Here is a 16,027-nt window from a genome sequence, read left to right on the forward strand (position 1 = left end):
GTAGAACCAAGTGTTAGTACGTGGTCCTGGTATTGGCTCTGCCTTCATTGCCATGTGGGAAGTTGGGGAGGCCTCTGAACTTCGGTTCCTCATCTGTCACATCAGCCTGTCTGCAGATGGCCCAATATGGACACCGACCAGTAGGGTCTCAGGGCTATTTGACATTCATGTTTGAAGCTTCTTCTCCAAATGCCCAGACACCCAGGGCCCTCGGCGCCTCTGCACTCTCGCAGAAAGCTTTTCTTGGCTGCAGTCCCGGCCCGGGGACCTTCACTTCTGCTGGCGGAAAAGAACTCTCAGCCGTGGAAACTGGTAAACGCCACATATTTTACAGATGAGAGTGCAAACTCCTGATAATTCGAAATGTGGTGCAAAATGGACAGAAGCGATCCTGCTGGTGTGACGGGACTGAAATAGTGTCACCAACACCACTCCCACGTGGACATGCACATCATGGAAAGAGAGGAGGCAACGAGTCTCAGTGCTTTGGCCAAGATTGTGTCCCATCCATCACCCCTCACCTCAGTCCTTTTTCTGCTTTTTTTTTTTTTTTTAAAAAAAAGAAGTGGTCTATCTGCTCTGCAGGAAAACAGTCACCTCAGAGCAAAGAAGAATGGGACTTACCAAACCTCAGTCCTGAGACCCGACCCAGCAATCAATCGTCTCCCCCACTATACTGCAGGAATTCCCGCTGAACAGCCACTAATCCCCTGCCTGTGGGGATCAGGGTGTCAGACATGTTCCCCTGGACAGGGGTCGTGATTGAAGACTAAGCCAAAACCAAACCAAACCAGTTGCCATGGAACTGACTCTGACTCATGGTGACCCCGTCTGTGTCAGAGTAGAACTATGCTCCATAGGATTTTCAGCGGCTGATTTTTTGGAAGTAGATCACCAGGCCTTTCTTCCGAGGCTCCTCGGCGTGCACTCGGACCACCAGCCTTTCAGTTAGCCGTGAGTTTGTTAACTGTTTGCACCGCTCAAGGACTCCAATTTGAAGGCTAGAACATTGTGCTAGACACATTGAAATTCTAGGAAACAGAACTTGTTGATTTTTTTTTATTTTTGTTTTTTCTTCTGATTCGGCGGGGATAAGGCAGCAAGACCTAGTTGAGATGCAGAACGTCCGGAGGAGGCATTTTATTTACCAAACAGTTGACCTCCAAGGACAACCTCCGGGGTCAGCTGACCTCTGGGGCCCCCCCGGAGTCCACCACCTTCGCAGGCTTCCCTCATTGGACAACCTCTAAGCAAAAAACGAAGGCCTATCATTGAGATGCGCCCCAACGCAGCTGGCGCCTCAGTTGCACCAAAGGCTTGGGTTCTCCCGAGCGGATCCGCATCTCTGCGTGTACGCGCGCGCGTATGTACGCGCGCGCACGAGTGTGTGGCGGGGCGGGCTCTGCGCCCGGGGGCAGGGCTTTGCCGGGAGAGTGGCAGCTGGACCTGCCAGGCTGCGAGGGGCAGGGCGCAGAGCCGCAGTGCCGTAGGAGCGGGCAGCCGAGGCAGGCTGCTTTGGAGCTCCGACTCCCCGAGCGGGCGGACGACCCCGACGCTGCCTGTCCCCCGCCGGGCCGCCGAGCTCCGCGGCGCCCACCGGGCCGCGGTCCCCCTCCCCGAGAGGGCTGCGCGGGCGGTAAGCCGCCCAGACGCCAGCTTCGGTCCCCCTTCTGTCTCTCGGTTCCTCTTTCCTCCCAAGTAAGGGAATAAGCGCCGAGGAGGGAGCGCTCTGGAGAGCGGAGCAACCAAGTGTTGCGTGGTGAGGTAAGACTTAGGCGGGCGCGGCCGAGGTGGTCTCGGCTCTGGGGCGCGGGCGGCAGCAACTTGGCAAAAGCAGGGCAAAGCGGGAGCCGGTTCCGTGGCCAGGAAAGGGGCTGCAGCTGAGGCCACTACGTCCATCCTGAGGTGCCACCTGCCGCAAAGCCCTTGAAGGAAGAAGTCCACCGCCCGCGCGGAGGGGCGCGAGGTGGGGCGCCAGCTCCCTCTGCCACTGGAAGGCCCCCCCCCAAGCCCCAAAGGTGCGCGGGCCGAGGCGGCTCTGCTCCGGGCAGTTTGCTGAAGCAACTGGTCCGGTTTCTCCCCTTCCGGTCTCACCTTCGCTCCTCAGCGTGCAGTTCACGCTCCAGGTCACACAGGGGCAACGGGGAGTGGAGGACGCATTTCCTAATTTCTGGCCGCCAGAGCCTCTGCTTGTCCCGCGGGGTTCCAGGACTTTGGCGCCCGCCACGAAGCCCTGAGGCTGGGGGCGGGGGCGGTTACAGGAAGCTGAGAATACGGACACCTTGCTAAGTATAAGGTGGGGAAGGAGGGGAGGACCAGGGAGAGAGTCTAAGCCTGACCTGTTTAGTCTCAGAGTCAAAAGGTTTGGGTCCGTGCGTCTGTGTTTGTATCTTAAGGGGCGCGCATCCACAGTCACCTGTGGGGCTTTCCCAGACTCTACCCGTCCACCTCGCCCTGCGTATTCTGAGATTTACTCGCTCTGGATGAGTGGACTAGAATTTGGGGAAGGGGCTGTGGAGTTCGAAAAAGCCCTATAGGTGATTTTGGGGCGCCTCCCCTCCCCAGCTCTGTGGTGGAGACAAGCATGGGACCTGGGCCAGGAGCTATCTCCCAGAGGTGAGCGGTCCAGCTGCGGAAGTCAGGGTGGCGGGTGACCCTCGGCTCCCCGCCACCCCCGAGGCGGGAGAGTCTGCGGCAGCGCGCGGTGATCTGTGGCTGCGCCGCAGTGGCGCGCGGGAGCGCTGCGAACCAGCGGGCGCGCTCCGAAGGGCGGCGCTGCTATTTCCCCCGGCTTCATTAGCATACGATGACTTCTCTGTCGGGAGGAGGGCTTAGGAAGGCTGTTTGTCATTCTTCCATTTGGGGGACTTGGGGGAACGAACCTAGGGTCTGGAGGTGTGGACCAAGGGGAGTCACCGGTGAGGGGGCGGCTGTCAGAAGGCAGGCTAGAAGCTGCCCTTGGGTTGGGATGGGGGAAATGGCTTCATTCTTTCTGTGCCTGGGACTCTTGTCTATAAAATGCAGTGCAGAGCCACTTGCTGGAGCACAGGCACCCCTGTTGTCAATGAAGGACATTAGATCCTAGGAGCAAATGTTGAGGTTTGAAGGAACACGCGCGCGGGCGCGCAGACACACGCGCGCGCACACACGCACAACCTTATGTCCCTCTCATCGCAGGGGTGTGTCCTAACGTGGGAAAGTGCTTCGCTGTTTGTCCTATTAAAAAGGGCTGTGTTTGCCGGAGATTCCCCTGGAATATAAATTATTCTCATTAAAGCGGCTGTAACTAAGCTAACTTCTTTGTTTTACCGGAGTTAATTCTTTGCTAACCACCCTTCATGTTTACATCCGTCCAGCACTATAGGCATTATTACGGCTGTTTTTCTGGGAGGGGAAGCGAGTGGATGAGTTTTTGTCACCTCACAGTTTTATGTCAGTGTTTGATTCAACTCAACCAAGACATAGGGGTGAGGGGCGGTAAGAATGATAAGCCCCAGAGCTTCTTGCAATCTAGACTCTCAGAGATAGAAGAAACTACTGAACTACTGAGTTCATCTATTCCAGCCCCCAAACCCCCAGGCGCAGCACCATCGACAGGTGGCTGCAGGGCTGACAACTCTGACAGTCGCCCAGGTCCTGGCTGTGCACGTGGGGCTCTGCCAGGGAAGAAGCCAGAAAGTGGCAGTCCTTCCCTCTCCTTCTGCTCCCTGGGGAAGGAGGCAGTCTGCTGTGAGGCTGCCCCCCAGCTCCTCGCCTGAAAAGGAAGAGGGAAGAGGGAAGGGAACTGCTGCTTTATGAAGGTAAAACTCTTTTAAAACATTCTTATTGTTATAGCCTTGTAAACTCTATGGGGCAGTTCTACTCTGTCCTATAGGGTCGCAGTGAGTTGGAATCAACTTGATGGCAGTGGGTTTGGTTTTGTTTTTGGAATGTTCATTATGTTGATCATGGTGATGATTTTACACATATAACATATGTCAACCCATATCAAATTATAAACTTTAAATATGTGCAGTTTATTTTATGTCAAATATATCTAAATAAAGCTCCTAAAAAACACACAGTTTCAAAAAGTAAAAGATAAGCCACAGAATGGCCGAAGATCTTCACAATATTTATACATGACAACGGACTTTTACAAGTCAATAATAAGAAGGATAACAAACCAATCTAAAAACTGAGCAAAATATTTGAACAGACACTTCTGAAAAGAAGATGTAAAAATGGCAAATAAGCACATAAAAAGATGCACAGTACCCTAGTCATTAGGGAAATGCACATCAAAACCATAATGCATTATCACTACGTACTTATTAAAATGGCTAAAATTAAAAAGACTGATCGTACCAAATGTTTGAGAGAATGTGGAGCAAAGAGCAAAAAAATTATTATCATATTACATCATTATGATGTACTCTCTTAGTATGAAAGTAACTCATGTTCGTTGCAGAAAATTTGGGAAGTTGAAAAGTATGCAAAGAACCAAACAAATTCCACTACCCAGGTACTACACTGTTAATAAGTGGGTATATTCCTTTTCCATTTATTTGTATGCCTTGAAATCATACAATCCATAGACAGCCACCATTTATTGGGTACCTAATAAATGTGTGTGACACTGTGGTAGGCATTTTATATTCAATATCTCATTTAGTCCTCCCAGTTCCCGCTGAGGCAGGTATTATTATCAGCCCCGTTTTTCTGGGGTTGCAGAGACAGTTCAGGCGCCTTGCCTGAGTCACAACAGCTAGTAAGTGGCAGAGCCAGGATTCAAAGCCAGGTGGTCTAGCTCCGAAGTGTGATTGCTTAACCTCTGCAGTGATTGCTTCTCTGCTTTTTTCTTAATTAGCATTGTAGCAAAAGTCCTTCACGAACTTCGTTTTCATGGAGGTATATTATCGCACTGTTAGTCATTTAAGTTGTTTCCAGTCTTTAGCAACTACAAATAACTGCAGTAATATCCCTGAGCAAAGTCTTTACCACACACATTTCTAATTACTTCCTTTGGATGCAGTCCCAGAAGCGCAATCACTGAGCCAAGGGCATGAATGTTTTAAGGCTCCTAATCCATAGGACGAGCCACTTTTAGAAACGGCTACACCAATATACACTTGCATCCACCAGAGACAACTCCATCGTAAGTCAAACCAGCTGATACCTGGGAGCTCAGATAGGCCTAGGCCTCACACAACCACGTGATCACCCTCCTGGCCTCAACAGAGAAGGAATCACACATGTCATTCTGCTTTATACACACAAGTGTCATTATGGAAACTATACAGTATAAAGGTGTACTTCTTTTTATGTGAGCAAATGTCAGCTGCAAAATTCTCTGGCTAGACATTGTCACATAGTAACCCGTACACAAAGTACTGTGTAAGATCTATAAATGTCCACGACATCCCACTTTTCCACAGAAGTGACTGTAATAACCCTCTCTCTCATGAACGCGCATCACTGTCAGGACTAGCTAGATTCAGCAGCTCAAGCAATCAGTAACAGCTTCTTCATGTATGGCCATATTCATGGAGCTGTTTGTTTACACCAAGTATCAGAGTTCCACAACCAAATCATAGTGGGAGTTGATGCCACCTTGTAAATAACAGAGTTCATCTGCCCAAGAAAAATCACTCAAGGTTAATGACTACTAATAAAACAGTAGGGTTATATACAATGTCAAAAACCGTCCTCAGGTGAAAGAGAATGTGACTGTGGAAGAGAAATTGAGTTAGGCAACACAAAGAAGACACAAAGGGGGAGTTTTAGGAAAAACAGACTGGCCCTAGCTATGAGTTTTCCCTAGGGCCATGTTTACATTGCAGCTACCTCAGTCAACGGTGGGCTTAGTAGACCTGGAATATAATTGGTTGTTGTAAATGGAATAAATCTCAATTGAGCCCCACTATGAGATCTATTTGGGAAACCCTGGTGGTGTGGTGGTTAAGTGCTATGGCTGCTAACCAGAAGATCAGTGGTTCGAATCCCCCAGGCGTTCCTTGGACACTCTATGGGGGAGTTCTACTCTGTCCTATAGGGTTGCTATGAGTCGGAATCAACTCAATGGCAATGGTTTTTTTTTTTTTTTTGAATGAGATCTATTCACCAACACTCAGCTCAGGTTTTAAAACATCCTTCTGGGAAGCCCTGTCCAACTGCTCAGGTGGGTTAGAGACCTCTTGGCTGCGCCCACATCACCTGTGCATACACTTACCTCGTTATGGTGAAATCATGTATCTGGTATCTGCCACTAGGCTGTGAGCTCCCTGAGGGCAGAGACAGTGCCTAATTCTTCCCTGTATCCCTAGCACCTGAGATAGTACCTAGGGATAGTAAACTCCACTGCCAGTGAGTCAACTCTGGCTCATAGCGACCCTATAGGACGTAGTAGAACTGCCCCATAGGGTTTCCAAGGAGCTGCTAGTGGATTCAAACTGCCAACCTTTTGGTTAGCAGCCAAGCTCTTAACCACAGCGCCACCTGAGGTAGTACCTATGGATGGTAGACACCAAATAAATGTGATGAATGAACAAATAAGGGAATTTTCAAGGGACTGTACTGGGGGCTTTATGGACATTTCTCTTTCAATGCATCTTCATTCTGCTTAGTCTGGCTAGTCCCAGAAATGTACCTGAAAGATGTCTAGAGTTGCAATATCTAATACAGTAGCCACTAGCCATATGTGGCTATTTCCATTTTTATTTAAGTAATTAAAATGAAATAAAATTAAAAAAATTCACATTAGTCATTTTTCAATTGCTTAATTGCCACATGTGGACAACCATATTGGAAAATGCAGCTACAGGGTATTTCCAGCTATAGGATATTGCAGAAGGTTTGACTGGTGTAGAGTGTAAGCTTGATTGTTTCTCCGCTTTTTGACTAAAACCAAGTGTAGAGTATAGGCTTGGTGCAGGCAGAGGGTGTGTCTACGTCTGTATTGTTTTCCACCATATCCCCGGCAGCTAGCACAGTGCCTGGCCCAGAGAAGGGTGAGGGAGAGGAAGAAAGAAGTGAACTAATGGTAGTAAATGCAATCGTAATATTGTCGCTGTTGTTGTTAGGTGCCATCGAGTCAGTTCCAACTCATAGCAACCCCATGAGTGATCCTATAACAGGCAGAACTGTCCCATAGGGTTTCCAAGGAATGGCTGGTGGATTTGAACTGCCAGCCTTTTGGTTAACAGCTGAGCTCTTAACGACTACACCACCAGGGCTCCACTAGCTAATAGCAATATTAGCTATAGCATGTACTGAGCACCTATTCTGCGCCCCATATTGTCGTAAAGTGCCGTCGAGTCAGTTCAGGCTCATAGCGACCCCGTGTGCAATAGAACAAAACACTGCCTGGGGCTGTAGCGTCCTCCCAATCATGGCTGTGTGTGAGTTCATTGTTGCAGCCCGTGCCCCATGTTGCGTTGTATTTTGCGCCTGGCTTGTCTCACTTAATATTCACATCACCGTAAGCCTGGCATTAACCTCCTTCCACAGACAAGGAAACTGAGTCTTAAAAACTTTAAGTAACTTTCATGTTGTCATAAAGCTAGTAGGAGAAACTAACTTTTAAGCTCAGGTCTGTATGATTTCAAAGCCTGTGCTCTTAGGCTTTTTGCTTTATTGCCTCAATACATATTGTGTGTGGTGTTGTTGATGTGAATTACCATTTGTCTTGGCTTCTCAGTAAGTCAGAGAAAAGGTAGATGTAAAGATTTTCCAAAGGATCAAAGTATTGCTGTAATCTGCAAATGTTAATGACTCTTCAGGCGTGCAAAATTTTGCTGGGAAGCCTTGTCCCTGGATAGGTGAGGTAGGAAGAAAGGAACCCACCCACCGTGTAGCCTGGCCAGAGGAACAAAACCTGGGAGAGCAGGCCAGCCAACCATTGCCTTCTGTGCTTCTCCTCAGAGGGCCTTGTAGCACCTCCCGGGAGGAATAGTGACTCATCCGGGATCTCACCGTCCATTAATGGCGTCATGTGGCTCCCGACTCCCTGGCCACTGCCCTCTCCACTAGTCCACACTACCTGGTAGAACATTTGGTCCAGCACCTTCACTATTGTTATCACTCTTGTCCTAATTTTCTCTCATTTTTGTATTCTTAATGAATAAAATGCAAAATTTCATGGGAGGCTCATCCAGCACCAAGTAGAGTGAGAGTCTCACCTCCTCATTGCATGTTTCCTATTTCTGTTAAAACTAAGGTCGATTTAGCTGTTGAGTTTATAGGATTAACTGAGGGGAAAAAAATCAACTCTTTTAAATTTGCTCTTGAACTGTATCACCCCCTCTTATGCTTGTATAGATGATCACTGAGACCCAAAGTACAGAGCCCTTACACTTATTCCTAATTTTATTGTGTTCAATTCAGTCTCTCTTGCCAGCTTGTTCAGCTATTTCTGGCTATGCTTCTACCATCCAGTGTGTCTACTGTCCTTTCCAGCCCAGCTTTCTCTCATCCCCAAATTTGATGAGATTGACTGCTTCAACTAAATCATTAATAAAAACGGTGAACGTTACGGAATCCTGAGGCCGTCCACTATATGCTCCCTAAAGATTGACATTAACTCAATAACTAAACAGCATTCTGTCTGAAAATTCATTCTTTTTTTATTGTACCGTCTTTTGGCCCATGTTTCTCCATCTTGTTCAAAAAACTATCAGATGAATCTTATCAAGGGCTTTGATAAAATCCAAGTATTTTTTATCACTGGTATTTCTCTGACCTGCCTGCCCCATAACTATGTCAAAGAACCAATTTTGTTAGCCTGACATAAATTACTTTCAGTGAACCGCTGTTGGTTCCTAGGGATCCTGACTTCTGTCCTAAAAGTTCATTCCACGTCCCGTTCCAGAGTGTTTCCTGGGATTAACATCAGGTCCTCAAGTTGAGAAATTTTCATGAATTAGGTTTTTCTCATTTTTTAAAATAGAACTGTATTTTCTATGGAGGTGGTGGTAGTGATGATGGTTATGGTGGTGGTGGTGGTGATGGTGCCGATGGTGGTGGTGGTGGTGATGGTGGTGGTGATGGTGATGGTGCCGATGGTGGTGGTGGTGGTGATGGTGGTGGTTGTCGTGGTGATGGTGGTGATGGTTATGGTGGTGGTGGTGGTGGTGGTGATGGTGCCAATGGTGGTGGTGGTGGTGATGGTGGTGGTTGTCATGGTGATGGTGGTGATGGTTATGGTGGTGGTGGTGGTGGTGGTGCCGATGGTGGTGGTGGTGGTGATGGTGGTGGTTGTCGTGGTGATGGTGGTGATGGTGGTGGTGGTGGCTTCCTTACTCTATGATTCTACAGAGATTAAGGAGAGTGATCTAGTGATATCAATTGCAAGTTGTCTAGTACCCTGGGATATTATTCATTTAGGTCAAGAGACTTCTATTAATTTGGGACAGCTCTAAGAGCCTCTAGCATCATAGAAAATGAGACCAGGGAAGCGTACGAGAGAGCATCTGGTCCAAGCCTTTGTGCTAAAAATGAGGAACCCACATCCAAAAGGGGAAGTGCCCTGCCTGAGGTCACACCACCAAGACAGGAACCAGGGTGTGGCCCTATTCAACCAGTGCTTTCCCCGCAACCTTTATTTCACCTTCTTTGTTCCCGGAAAACATGTCCATTTCTCCTTTTGGAATTAACCTCTTAAGTCATTGATGTCCCTGTGAAAATTAAAGATTTTTTCCTGGGGTCAAGATTTGAAAGGAAGAGACAGCTCTGATTTTCCAAGTGGGAAGTGGAGCCAAAGGGCCTCCACAGCAGGGAAGGGACACAGAGAAAAGAGATCCAGGTAAGAAAATCCTTTTTTTTTTTTTAAATAATAAAAATGGCAGCATTAATAATAACCATCCTTTATGTGTGTACTACACTTAGAAAACACAATGCCTTTAACTTCCATTATCTCATTTGGACCTGCATTTCACCTGGTTTCAACCATAAGTGCGTGAGGTGGGCAGCATGGATGTCACTGGCCCCATTTCACTAGCGTGATTTCATGAAAGTGGAGGTTGTGGGATCTAGAGTCTATTGTGCAAGAAAAGGGATGAAAGAGAAAAACTCCATGGCCACATGGCAGCTGACCAACCTCAGACCTGCCTGCCCAGCTAACCATTTGGGCCCATCCCTCCTTTTGGTGTGGTCTGCATGGGGCTTTTCTCCTCTCTTAAGGTGTGAACAGTGTCATCTACACAGGAACTGATTTTTACTTTCCTGATGGCTGATCTGGTGTGAAAGTTAAGTAGCCAGAGGTCAGGGAGGCCACTTTGACTCTTAGAAGTGAAAATGCTTGGGATGTTTTGGCCCAAATGTTTTCATTCCTTGCTGCATTTTCCACCCCTCTGCTCTGGGAGAGCAGCCCACAGCACTCCACTGGCTGCCTTGGTGCCCTTGCCTTTAGGGTAAAGTCGGTGAGCTAGAAAAGGAGCTCTCAATCTCCCAGAGGGCCAGGGAATCCCTTCCAGAGGCCCTGAGAGCCACACAAATTGGGTACTCTCCATCTAGGTCCCAGGGTCTCGTCACCTAGGATGTCCATGATCCCCAGAACCTGGCCCCAAGACCACCACTTTTGGAAGTAGGTCTCCTCCCTTTTTTCGTGCCATGATGTCCAGTAGGCTTTGGCTAATCACAAAGTGACCTTCACAACTATCAGGAAGCCATTAGCCATATGGTCCTACGGCTGGGAAAAGTCTCGTCCTGCTAAAAAGCCCACACTGTTCCTAACCTATAAACCATGCAAATTATGGCACATGCATGCCTAAGGAGACTCACCCAATCTTTTGACCAACATTAATGTAAATATTTGAGCACCTACACCATGTTAGGCATAGTGCTAGCTTCTGGGGAGCGGACCGACTGGATTTCCAGGAGCTGGGTGGAACTGGGTACAACAGAGCCAGAAACAGATGTGATGTCAGAAACAGAAGAGAGTCAGAGGAGGACAACCTAACCAGCCTAGGTAGAGATGGACCAGGGAGGTCAAGTAATACTCCCTGGAATAGATGAGCTTGGGCTGAAATTTCAAGGGTGAGTAGAAGTTAAGTGAAGAAGTGAATGCCAGTAATACATTCTATGTTGAGGGGACAGTGTGAGCAAAGACTCAGAGGCAAGACATAGCTTGTTGCTGTCTACAGTTCCATGTTGCTGGAGCAAAATGAGTTGAGAAGTGATGGAAGATGGGTCTAGAGATGTGGCTAAGACCGGGCCCTGGAGGGTCATGTCTGACAAGTTAATGACTGGATTTTTTTTCTGGTAGATAGCGAGAGGGCACTAAGAAATTTTAAGTGGGGGCTGACATGGTCAAATTTTAATGTTAGAGCAATCCCTCTGGCTGCAACATAGAAGATGGACGGGAAGAAGACAGGAAGCAGGGCTGTCCATTGAGAGGCTTTTGTGAGAGTTCAAGTAATATGAGGGCTGAACCAATGGTGGTACAGATGGAGGAAGGACAGGCTCAGGAAAGAACTTGTAACTGAATTGATGTGAAGGGGGTGCCAAGTCCATGGGTGGTGTAAATGGTTAATGCACTTGGCTGCTAACCGAAAGGTTGGAAATTCAAGTCCACTCACCGGCATTGGGAAGAAAGGCTTGGTGATCTACTTCTTGAAAATCAGCCATTGAAAACCCTATGGAGCACAGTTCTACTCTGATACACATGGGGTCACCATGAGTCAAAATTGGCTGCATAGCAACTAGTGATGGTGGTGATGAGGGGAGGCAGAGGGGCCAAGGATAACTCCCAGGCTTCTACTATGTATGCCCAGGAGGATGGTGACTCTGCTAACCAAGAGACTCAAGGAACAGGTGCAGGAGTGGAGTTGGAATATGAGTTCCTTTTGAGTCATGTTAAATTTGAGGTGTCCATGAGAAATCCAGATGGAGATGTGATTGGATAGTTGAGCTATGTGGCTGGAGACCCAGATTAGGGAGTCATCAGTAAGTTGGGTAAAACCACAAAAGCTGATGAGATCATGGGAGAGTCAAGTTTCATTTATCTTGATAAATATTGCCAGTATCTAAAAGATCGTGCCAATAAGATTCATGCCTCTTTAGTAAGGAAAAGAAACTCCTCACAACATTGAGAGTCTAGGCTGACTCAATGTGCCAGAAGCCACTGACTGACTCAGCTAATCTAATTCTTCTGCCAGGTGAATGGCCAAGCGTGTGGGTCTTTATAGAAACACTTGTACGCCTCTTCCACAGTAGAGCTCACAAATCTGTGAACATGGTCCTTCTCACTAGGTCAGTGGCTGTAAACTCTGGTTAAACATTAAAATCACTTGGGCAGCTTTTTCAAAAAAATACAAATCGTGTGTATCACTCCAGAGATGCTAATTTAATTGGTCTAGGGTGGGGGGCCTGGGCCTAAGTATTTTTTAAAGACCTTCAGGTGACATCACTGTTCAGCAGAGTTAAGAAACATTGCTAAGCCAGAGCTATTGCAAATTCCTTCAGTGATTCTCCAAGTTGCAAGGTTTTGAATTCCTGAACTCTTCTGGCAAATCTTGTATGAATGCATTGCGAGTTCTCTAAAAACCATTCTGAAGTGCGACAACCTCAACTGAACGCTGCACTCCAGCCATGATTTTGCTTGCACATTGTCCCTGTCCTTGCATTCTTCATATTGGCAAGACTCATGGGAAACTGTCAAATATCCAGCACTTAGATTCACTGTCTGCCACTTTTCTCTGAGTTACATAACTAATGTCCCTGTCAAAAAGAGGTATGAATCATCTGCTATGACTTCTTGGTGAACCTTAGTTAGTTCTCAGGGATCATTGCTTTCTCTTCTAAGGACTCACCAACATCACTCAACCCATTGGTTCTCAAATTTTCATTTGCCTTAAAATTGCCTGCAGACCTGTTTGTTGGAAAAAACAAAACAAAACAAAAAAAAGTGGGTTCTCAGGCTTTTGTCTCAGAGATTCTGATTCAAAGGTCTGAGATGGGGTCCCAGAATCAGCATTTTTAACCAGCACCTAGGGTGATTTTTTTTTTTTAAATTGTACTTCATATGAAGGTTTACAGAACAAACTAGCTTCTCATTAAACAGTTAGTACATATATTGTTTTATGACATTGGTTAACAACCCCATGACATGTCAGTACTCTCCCTTCATGAACTTGGGTTCCCTATTACCAGCTTTCCTGTCCCCTCCTGCCTTCTAGTCCTTGCCCCTGGTCTGGTATGCCCCTTTAGTCCCTATGGGTCTGTCTAATCTTTGGCTAAAAGATGAACCTCTGGAGTGACTTCTTTACTGAGCTGAAAGGGTGTCTGGGGCCATACTCTCAAGGTTTCTCCAATCTCTGTCAGGCCAGTAAGTCTGGTCTTTTTTTGAGTTAGAATTTTGTTCTAAAATTTTCTCCAGCTGTGTTTGGGACCTTCTATTGTGATCCCTGTCAGAGCAGTCAGTGGAGGTAGCCAGGCACCATTTAGTCATGCTAGACTCAGTCTGGTGGAGGCCATGGTAGTTGTGGTCCATTAGTCCTTTGGACTAATCTTTCCCTTGTGTCTTTAGTTTTCTTCATCTTCCCTTGCTCCTGAAGGGGTGAGACCAGCGGAGTATCTTAGATGGCCGCTCACAGGCTTTTAAGACCCCAGACATTACTCACCAAAGTAGAATGTAGAACATTTTCTTTATAAACTATGTTATGCTAATTGAGCTAGATGTTCCCTGAGATCATGGTCCCTACAGCCCTCAGCCCAGTAATTCGGTCCCTAAGGGAGTTTGAATGTGTCCATGGAGCTTCCATGACCTTACCCTGAACAAGTTGTGCTGGCTTCCCCAGTATTGTGTACTGTCTTACCCTTTACTAAAGTTACCACTTATCTATTGTCTAGTTAGTGTTTTTCCACCCTTACTCCGCCCCTCCCTTGTAACGATCAAAGATTGTTTCTTTTTGTGTGTAAACCTTTTCATGAGTTTTTATAGTAGTGGTCTCATACAATATTTGTCCTTTTGTGGTTGACTTATTTCACTCAGCATAATGCCCCCCATGTTGTGAAATGCTTTGCAGATTCATCATTGTTCTTTATTGTTGCATAGTATTCCACTGTGTGAATGTACCATAGTTCGTTTATCCGTTCATCTGCTGATGGGCATCTAGGTTGTTTCCATCTTTTTGCTATTGTGAACAATGCTACCATGAACATGGGTGTGCATATGCCTATTCGTGTGGCAGCTCTTATTTCTCTAGGATATATTTCTAGGACTGGGATTGCTGGATCATATGGTATTTCTATTTCTAGCTTTCTAAGGAAGCACCATATCGTTTTCCAAAATGGTTGTACCATTTTGCTTTCCCACCAGCAGTGCATGAGAGTTCCAATCTCCCTGCAGCCTCTCCAGCATTTGTTATTTTCTGTTTTTTTGGTCCCTGCCAGTAATGCCAGGGTGAGATGGTATCTCATTGTGGTTTTGATTTACATTTCTCTTATGGCTAGTGATCGCCAACATTTCCTCATGTTCTGTTAGCTGCTTGAATGTCTTCTTTAGTGAAGTGTCTGTTCATTTCCTTTGCCCATTTTTTAATTGGATTATTTGTCTTTTTGTTGTAGAGGTGTTCGATTTTCCTGTAGATTTTAGCGATTAGACCCTTGTCGGATTTGTAATAGCCCCAGATTTTTTCCAGTCTGTAGGTTCTCTTTTTACTCTTTTGGCGAAGTCTTTTTATGAGCATAAGTGTTTAATTTTTAGAAGATCCCAGTTATCTAGCTTATCTTCTGAAGTTTGTATGTTGTTAGTTATGGTTTGTATCCTGTTAATGCCATGTATTAGGGTCTCCAGCGTTGATCCTATTTTTCTTCTATGATCTTTATAGTTTTTGGTTTTATATTTGAATTAGTTTTTGTGTATGGTGTGAGGTATGGGTCCAGTTTCATTTTTTTGCAGATGGACATCCAGTTTTGCGAGTACAATTTGTTAAAAAGGCTATCTTTTCCCCATTTGATGGGCTTTGGGCCCTGGTTGAAGATCAGGTGACCGTAGGTGGATGTATTTACATCTGGGTTCTCAATTCTGTTCCGTTGGTCAATGTGTCTGTCGTTGTACCGGTATCAGGCTGCTTTGGCTACCGTAGCTGTATAGTAGGTTCTGAGTAGGTGGTGCAAGTCCTCCTACTTTATTCTTCTTCAGTAATGCTTTGCTTATCCGAGGCCTCTTCCCTTTCCATATAAAGTTAATGACTGTTTTTTTCCATCTCTTTACATAATGTTGTTGGTATGTGGATCAGGATTGCATTGTATTTGTAATTCCTTTGGTTAGAATTGTCATTTTCACAAGGTTGAGTCTACCTATCCATGAGCATGGTATACTTTTCCATTTATGTAGATCGCTTTTGGTTTCTTGCAGTAGAGGTCTGTAGTTTTCTTTGTATAGGTCTTTTACATCCCCAGTTAGATTTACTCCTAAGTATTTTTTTTTTTAGGGGCTATTATAAGTGGTATTGTTTTCCTGATTTCCTTTTCATCATTCTCTTAGTTGGTGTATAGGAATCCAACTGATTTTTGTATGTTTATCTTGTATCTTGCTACTCTGCTGAGTCTTTCTAATAGTTCCAGTAGTTTTCTCCTGGAGTCTTTCTGGTTTTCTATATATAGTATCATATCATCTGCAAATGGGACAGTTTTACTTTTTCATTGCCAATCTGGATACCCTTTATTTCTTTTTCTTGCCTTATTGCTCTAGCTAGGACTTCCAGCACAATGTTAAATAAGAGTGGTGATAAAGGATATCCTTGTCTTTTCCTGTTCTCAAGGGAAATGTTTTCAGCTTCTCTCCATTAAGAATGATGTTGGTTGTTGGTTTTGTATAGATGCCCTTTATTATGTTGAGGAATTTCCCTTCTATACCTATATTATTGAGTTTTTATCAGGAATGGGTGTTGGACTTTGTCGAATGCCTTTTCAGTGTCGATTGAGATGATCATGTGATTCTTTTCTTTCCTTTTATTTATGTGGTATATTACATTGATTGATTTTCTAATGTTGAACCATCCTTGCATACCTGGTATGAATCCTACTTGGTCGTGGTGTATTATTT

The 16,027-nt window shown here is 45.8% G+C and overlaps 1 protein-coding gene across 1 annotated transcript in view; it reads left to right on the forward strand.

Annotated features, from left to right (window-relative positions):
* Positions 1–1,553: 1,553 nt before the first annotated feature.
* Positions 1,554–16,027, forward strand: part of LOC101351610 (diacylglycerol kinase gamma) — a 123,312-nt gene continuing 108,838 nt past the window's right edge. The window contains exon 1 of the mRNA XM_023736846.1: positions 1,554–1,764. The gene's annotated coding sequence lies outside the window, so the exon portion shown is untranslated. The remainder of the gene's footprint in view (positions 1,765–16,027) is intronic.

This window comes from Trichechus manatus, unplaced genomic scaffold (assembly GCF_000243295.1).
Source record: "Trichechus manatus latirostris isolate Lorelei unplaced genomic scaffold, TriManLat1.0 scaffold00092, whole genome shotgun sequence".
Classification (NCBI taxonomy): Eukaryota; Metazoa; Chordata; class Mammalia; order Sirenia; family Trichechidae; genus Trichechus; species Trichechus manatus.